The sequence below is a fragment of the Nannobrachium achirus genome (genome assembly GCF_963921795.1).
Source record: "Nannobrachium achirus genome assembly, chromosome: 7".
NCBI classification, from domain to species: Eukaryota; Metazoa; Chordata; class Actinopteri; order Myctophiformes; family Myctophidae; genus Nannobrachium; species Nannobrachium achirus.
The window spans coordinates 36,714,782-36,722,841 of record NC_137816.1 but is presented as its reverse complement, the minus strand read 5'-3'; positions in this window follow the sequence as shown (position 1 = coordinate 36,722,841).

Below are 8,060 nucleotides of genomic sequence, written 5' to 3'. Positions count from 1 at the left end.
TCATATATATCACTTTCATTGGCCTGATTGGGATGGGTACCTCCAAGTCCTGGTGAGAGCTGCATCCCATTCTGTTCCCTATACAGTAAGTAAGTAAGTAAGTAAGTTTTATTTATATAGCACCTTTCCAAACAATGTTACAAAGTGCTTTACAGTGGATACAATAAAAACAATAACAGCAAGTAAAACAAGGTCAACCTAACACATAACAGTATAAAAGCAAACAAGAAAAGAAAAGAGAAACTGCAAAAAAAAAAAAAAAAAACAGTGACCCTAGCAATAAAGCCAGTAAAACTTCAAGATATAAAATGTAATTGAAACAGATGTGTTTTCAGTAAACGTTTAAAACTGTCGACTGACACAGCATTTTTTAACACCAAGGGTAGGGCGTTCCACAACGTAGGCGCTACCACTGCAAACGCCCGGTCTCCCTTTGTCTTAAGGTTCGTCCCGGGGACCTTCAGAAGGCCCTTGTTTGAGGATCTGAGAGATCTTGAGTTAGGTTTAGGAGGCAGTAAGTCCATGATGTACAGCGGGGCCAGCCCATGCAACGCTTTAAAAGTAATTAAAATTATTTTAGTACAGTACATCCAAACACCACATATCACCCACAAAAACTTTACTGCTGGTCACTTTGAAATTCCTATGACTACAATTAAGCTATAGCTGCCTGTAAGAGAAAAACTGTATTTTTAGGAAATACAATTATTACAACATGGGGTGCTGCCTTATAACATGTCACCTACTCACCTTATTAGAGGTATTACCCTGCCTACACAGTACACACCACCTCAATGTTTTATCATTGTCTATAACTATAACAGAGAAACTTTGCCAGGAATTATTCAAAAGTAATAATGTCATCCATACAGGACATAACCAACATAGCCCATTTCTTCTTCTGAATTATAGCATCTATGCACTCAGGATTGTTGATTGTAAAACATAGCAATAGTTATTCAACAGATCAAATGTTGATAATGAACCATATGCTAGCTATTGGTCTAATAGTTCCTCTGAGTATTGTCAACACAAGCAGTCTCTAGCGATTCTGTCTAACAGACCCTGCACGTCACACATCCTAGTCTTTGATAATTGACGTGCTTGGTTCACACTTGTTCTGACCTTACCATCTCTTCCACTTCCTCCTCGGGGAGATTATTTCTATTAATTATTTCGGAATATGAATCTGTATCAAGGGGATTCCTGCACCATGAAACACATGTATTGTTAGAAAGCTCCAATACAGTTTTATAGATGAACGTACTTATTGGAGGGCTAAATGCCACATGAACTTTACTGGCATGTACGTATACTGTATGTACTGTGTACAGGGGCGTCACAAGGGGTAGGAAAGTGGGACTGAGTTACTGGGGCCCAAGGTGGAGGGGCCCTAATAACTTTATCTATTGAAAAATAGCAGATATACAAGCTCACAGCGCGGCACCGAGTGCCGCGCTGCGAGCTTGTAGATCTGCTATTTTTGAAAAGTTGTGAAAATGTGTGAAAATCTTTGAATATAAGTATTTTTTTTTTATACTATTTTTATTTGAGTTTTGGGCATACCAAGGAATAATTTCACAGTTATAAACAACAGAATATAAAAAAGGCAGCGATATGGTACAATGAGTAATATAAGTAGTAATATTAAATAATAATATTACAAATATAACATGAAAGAAAAACAGAAACAAACAAACAGTGACAAACAACATAGCAAACGACAAAACAAAAAACAGAACAGTAAATATATATAAGTATTTTTTAAGCGAACATTTCGAACTCAAATTTTGCTTCTGGGGGTCCCTGGAACTAAATATTTTGAGATCGGGGTCCGTGGCCAAATACATATCATCTTGGTGGTCCTTGACATAGGTTTCTTGCACACATTTTCACGATTTTTCAAAAATAGCAGACATACAAGCTCGCAGCGCGGCACTCGGTACTGTAGGCCTAATGATAAATGTAGGAAAATGGTAAATGTCAGGTGTCCTCTTCTTAGCCAAAACACCACCATAAGGTACACTAACAAACCCAACAAGCAGGATTGATTGGTTGAATACTTTATTTTGAAGCTTGCATAGGAAAAGTACAGGACAGTACAGTACAGTTCACTGACACAAGGTCAACTAAAAGGATTTAAACAAGAACAAGAAAGCTCAATGGCTTGTTTATATTGGTGTCCTTTTTTACGGAGGCTAACTCTGTAGTAGGAAGTAATGTGATCAATCTGGAGGCTGCATAAGGCACTGACGATGGTCTTGTGACACAGGGACGTGCAGAGAATGTTAGAGGCAGGGGCTGAAATTAATAAAGGGGCCTTTTGGTGAAAATATTGAAAATAGCAGACCTCCTGCGACGCGTTGTGAGCTTGGAGGTCGTCTATTTTCAGCGCTTGATACCCCACTGAACTAAGTGTAATCAAGTCAATCTAGAGTTGTGGCATAACGGCATGGATTTCTACACAGAGAGGGCAATTCTTTCCACATATGATGCTGCCTTTCAAGTTCAGGAGAGTTTGGACAACGCAATTCTCTTGAATGCTCATTCAATGCTGCATTCAGGTATAGCATGGAAAGTGGGGCATTTGCATTTCTTTCACCATAGTAAAAACTGCATTCATGGTCTGCAGAGGGCACGTTTTAGAGACGGATAAAAGGGCAGGGGCTCAAGCCCCCTTTGATGTCTATGTGTGCACGTGCCTGTTGTGACCGAAAAGTTTATCCTAACACTTTGCAATTAAGCACTTTAGGGTTGAGCATGTAAATAGGTAAAGATTCTCTTAGATTTCTATTGTGGTGTGCAAATCCTTCACATCTTCAGTTCTTTTTTGAGACCATCACAATTATCATCAATCTCGCAACCTTCTTTCCCTTGAATCACTTGATTTCAGTTTTTATGTTTTGTATATTGCTGCAATGATTTCATTGTTTTTATTTTACCATCTGTTCTTTAAGCTGAATTGTTTCAGCGTAAACATCAAAAATGATGTTCTTGGGTGTAGCTACTGTATTTTTATTACCACTGTAAAGCACTTTGTAAGCCTGGCCTACCCAAGTTTCCCAAGTTACCCAAAAGCGCTTTTAAATAAAATGTATTGTTATAACAGTCTGTCCTTGGCAATCTGTTATAAATGTTATTAAAATGTGTTGTTTTTGTTTAGGCTATATTTAATATAGCCTAAACAAAAAAAAAGTAAAAAGTAATACTTTTTGCTAATAAAAATGTCTTAGCCTATAAACTAATATATTTCATGAAATATGTTCTCCTAGAGAGAATTCACTTCGTAGACTATTCTGTATTCATGGGTTGCATTTGTAGTCAGGCCATATTGAGGACCAACACAGGTGTTCAATCAATGTCTCTGATTGGCATAGAACCAAATGTTCTACGTTAATCAAAACACCTGTGTTGGTCCTCAAAATGGCTGGTGTATGACTACAAATGCAACCCATGAATTAGGAGTTAGGACATCAGTTCCATTTAGGGTTGCCACCTTTCAGAAATTGAAATAAGGAACACCTCTTCCGGGCACGCGGTGCGTGCGTTCCGTGCGCGTGGCACAGCCGCCGGCCGGCGAAAAAATGCAGTCCCAAACCCATGAAATGCATAGAATAGTTATAACTATAACACACAACATGGTATAACCTATATTGTTTTGCAGTTTGAAGTGGCCAATTGTTTCTAAAATATGAATAAGTTAATTTTGTATGAAATAAAGCAATGTATGAATGATTTGAACCTGGCTCTTGTATTGGGTCACTTGGTGGTCAGTAAAGAGAAGGTAGTCAAGAAACCATTAAGTCATATACTTAAAGTTTAAAGTGCTTTATTAGCAACGAAGATTGAACATTTTTTACTTTAGGCTGAATAGGCTTCACTAGCCTGAACCTGAGCATAGCCTAGTTTAAAGTGCTTTATTAGCAATGAACATTGAACATTTTTACTTTAGGCTGAATAGGCTTCACTAGCCTAAACCTGAGCATAGCCTATTTTATGAACATTGAACATTTTTACTTTAGGCTGAATAGGCTTCACTAGCCTAAACCTGAGCATAGCCTATTTTATAAAGTGTCTACTGTCTACAATCTACTGTCTTGACACTCGAACCAAAATTGTTCTATAGATCATAATCTACAAATTGGAAGTGAAACTTTAACACAAATTTAAAATGAAAACCAAAAATGACATGTACATGGAACCCCACTATAGGCAGAGCGTAGAGCGCACCACAGCCTCAGCGACTGCGAGTCGCCTCACAGGCGGTCCTTCGTGCCTCTCCCTCCTTTTGCTGTCTTTTCCTGTGTTTTATTTCATTCATTATTGTTAAATTCTGTGTTGAGGTTTGTGTGACAGACCTTTATGGGGCATTTGGTTAAATACGGAACAAACCGCGTTCCGTATTGGTTCAATACGGAACGCATCTTTTAATTGTCCAATACGGAATGATTCCGTATTATACGGAACGGGTGGCAACCCTAGTTCCATTCCATACATCAGACATCACATCATCAGAAATGTTGACACAAACAACGACTAACCCCAAGCCCTGGTCAGGGGAGAAGTGGCAACGCACCTTAAAGACAGCGAGTTTTAAAGCCAATGGCTCAGTCAAGGAACATAAAGTACCCTTATACACAAAGTGAGTTGTTTATATGTATCCATGCCATGGTAGACGTAGACAGCAGTGGTGTTAAAGCAGAGGTCTTCAACATTTTCAGGCCAAGGACCCCTTAGTTGAGAGAGAGATGAAGCAGGGACGCCCACAACCTGTTCATAGATTCAATATAGTTTCATCTTTAGACAGCACAATCATCAGTGTATTTTGGATTCATGTCAATTTGTGTTTTCAGATATTTAACCACTTGAACCATCAATACTAAAACGTGACCTTTCACTCTGTACTTGTTTCTATCACACAAAGATTTGGAGAAGCCCCTGTGGTAACTCTGAGGACCCCCTAGGTGTCCCGGACCCCCTGTTGAAGACCCCTGTGTTAAAGTAACTAAGTACATTTACTCAAGTACTTAATTACAATCTTTAGGTATTTGTACTTTACTTGAATTTCCAAAACTTTTACTTCTATACTCCACTACATTTCAGAGGCAAATATTGTAGGCCTACTTTTACTCCACTAAATGTATTTGCACACTTTAGTTAGACTACTAGTTACTACAGTATGTATTTTGATTATTATTACAAAACATAGATTAACCACTTCATATGGCTGAAGTGGTTAATACATTTGACATTTTGAAATGGGACATTCTGCCTAATGAATGAGTAGGCCTACTTGATACCAATACTTTTGTACTTTTAATACAGGACTTCTAGGCCTACTTAGTTGTAACATAGGCCTATTGATTGATTGAAGATTGTTTAGAGGTTTGCATATGGTACAGGACAGTAACTAGGTCAACTAAAAGGATAAAAAAAAACACAAGAAAGCCTTACATTTCGGTCCCTTTTACAATTCATACAAAAAGTAGGCCTACATCTACATTGCAATATTGATCTACTTTTACTTGTAAAGAATGTGAGTATAGGCCTATTAGCTTTCTTTTTTCCACCACTGGTAGACATAGCTGTGCTTGACTCTTCCATCGCTCCAATGCAGCGGTGGGGTATAATTAATAGCACCTGCCAATGATTAGAATGAATGGCTCCGTAGAAAGTTGCCTTTGTGATTGAATGGTTATTGCTGCTAGCCTACACATTGTTTACATTGGTGTTTGCTTTATATGTTATGTTCTAATAACGTGGGTCACACTGTAATGCATGGGGTTACTGTGTGTTTCTGTACAGTGGATAATGTGCCTTTAAGACCGTGTGTTTAATATTATGGGATGGGATGCTGATGTGACGTGCAGAGCGCGGGCTAGGAACGCTAGTACAAGGAAGTACAGCCAGGTGAGGCGACAAGAGACCCATGCAATTGATTGATTGAAGGCTTTATTAGAAGTTTGCATAGGAAAATGTACAGATTCATGACGGTACAGTTCACTGGTACAAGGTCTACTAAAAGGAGATCCATGAAAAGACTAAGCTTATTTCAACAGGAAACCATTTAAGTATCTCATGAGACAGTGTAGGCTATGTTCTGACCATAGAGTGGGTTCTAACTTTGAAACGTGTGCGTGTCCAGTCTTTTTCACACACAACATTATACTGTATAATACCACAGTAGGCTACTTACTCTCTGGCTCTGCCTTGTGATTGTGAAGTTGCATGATTCTGATGAAGGAGAACGTCCATCTTCCCTGGAACTGAGAACCACGTGAAGGAGGAAGAAGCAGTGGTGGAAAAGGTAGGCCTAAGGCTACTCAAATGTTTTACAAGTATCAACACTGCAGTTTAGAAATACTCTGTACTACAAGTAAAAGTCCAAAATTCAAAATGTACTTGAGTAAAAGTACAAAAGTATTGGCATCAAAGTAAAAGTAGGCTGCTACTTATGCAGAATGTCCCATTTGAAGTTTTCAGTTGTATACAAATCTTTTGAAAATCTGCAAACTCACAATGTGTTGGCTATTTTCAAATGGCTAAAATGTAGTAGGGTGCATTAATGTATGTTTTGTAATAGCTAATAATCAATCGATAAAGTAACTTTTAGGCCTACTAAAGTTCTCAAATAAATGTAGTGGAGTAAAAGTAGGCCTACAATATTTGGATCCGAGATGTAGTAGAAGTAAAAGAAGTAAAAGTGTTGGAAAATGGAAATGCTCAAGTAAAGTACAAATACCTCAACATTTTACTTAAGTAGGCTACAGTACTTAAGTAAATGTACTTAGTTATTTTCCACCACTGGAAGTATGCCACTATTAGTACAGGTGTTTTTGGAGTATATAACTGTATATTGGCTTATAATAACTAGGCCTAGAAATTTCATCGATAAGCAGTTTCCCTTTACTACTGTCAAAAGCCTGTCAGGTTACATTTGTTATGGAATGAATTGGCTAACTTTATAGGGCTGTTTGCATCCTGTCACCATCATATACTTTTCAGCTGTACAAATTCAATTATTACATTACATTATTTTGTTATTTATTTTTATTTTAATACCACAAACTTACAAAATATGCCCAGCACTGGTTCTCAACGTTGGGTCAGGGCCTCAGGGGACCACCATGAGGGTCTAAAAATGGATTATCTGAGTTAAATTGAAGCAATAAGCCACAAGAGGCATGTGGTTACCTGGTATTTTATAACGGCTGAGAGGCGTGGTGAGACACGAGGCGAAGCCGTGCTGTCCCATTTCGTAGACACCTTCAAATCTACCCTTGAATGTGCACTGTTTTCCCTAGCTCCTTTCGAAACCTCTCCCTCAGAGATGAGGTTCCTGGAAACGACATGCCCAAAGTTCCGGAGAAGGTCCGCCGTCATGAACACTTCTTACCTTTTGCGCACCATAATGTCTTATGGGTTATAATGTGTCAAATTTGCCTTCCTTGTGTATTTGGTTTCTTCCTGAAAGCTGAAAGCCACCGAGTCAAAAGGCCAGATCGAACACAGATTTAATGACATAAAATAAATCCCCTCCCCTTTAAACTCATTCTGTGCCAATGACGGTTTTTAACGGTTTTTGTGTTTTTTGTATAGAAAAAAAATAAAAAATAAAAATAAAAAAAGATGTCAAAATGACCTGAGATCAGAGAGATGCTTTTCTCTGTTTGTGTGTTCGCTCCCTCGTTTAGCTGATTGAGAAAATGTGTGTTTATGTGTGTCCATTCTAGTGGATGGACACTTTTTTTCATTCAAACAGCTATATCTCTGGAACCATTTGTCCGATTGACAAAATTATTTTTGCCACTGAATCACAACAACTGTGTCTGTTTCTGTGGGGAAACAAATTATAAAAAAAAAAAATCATTTTTTTTCATTGCATAGTAAAGAAAAACATACAAAATCGTGGCACAGCTACCTTGGAGCCATTTTGGCATTTGGCACAGAATGAGTTTTTAACCATACACCCAACAGGCCACATAAAAACATAATTTTAACACTTTCTGTACACTTTTCTGGAAAAAAACTCTTCGTCCTAGTATAATCATAATGCCTGA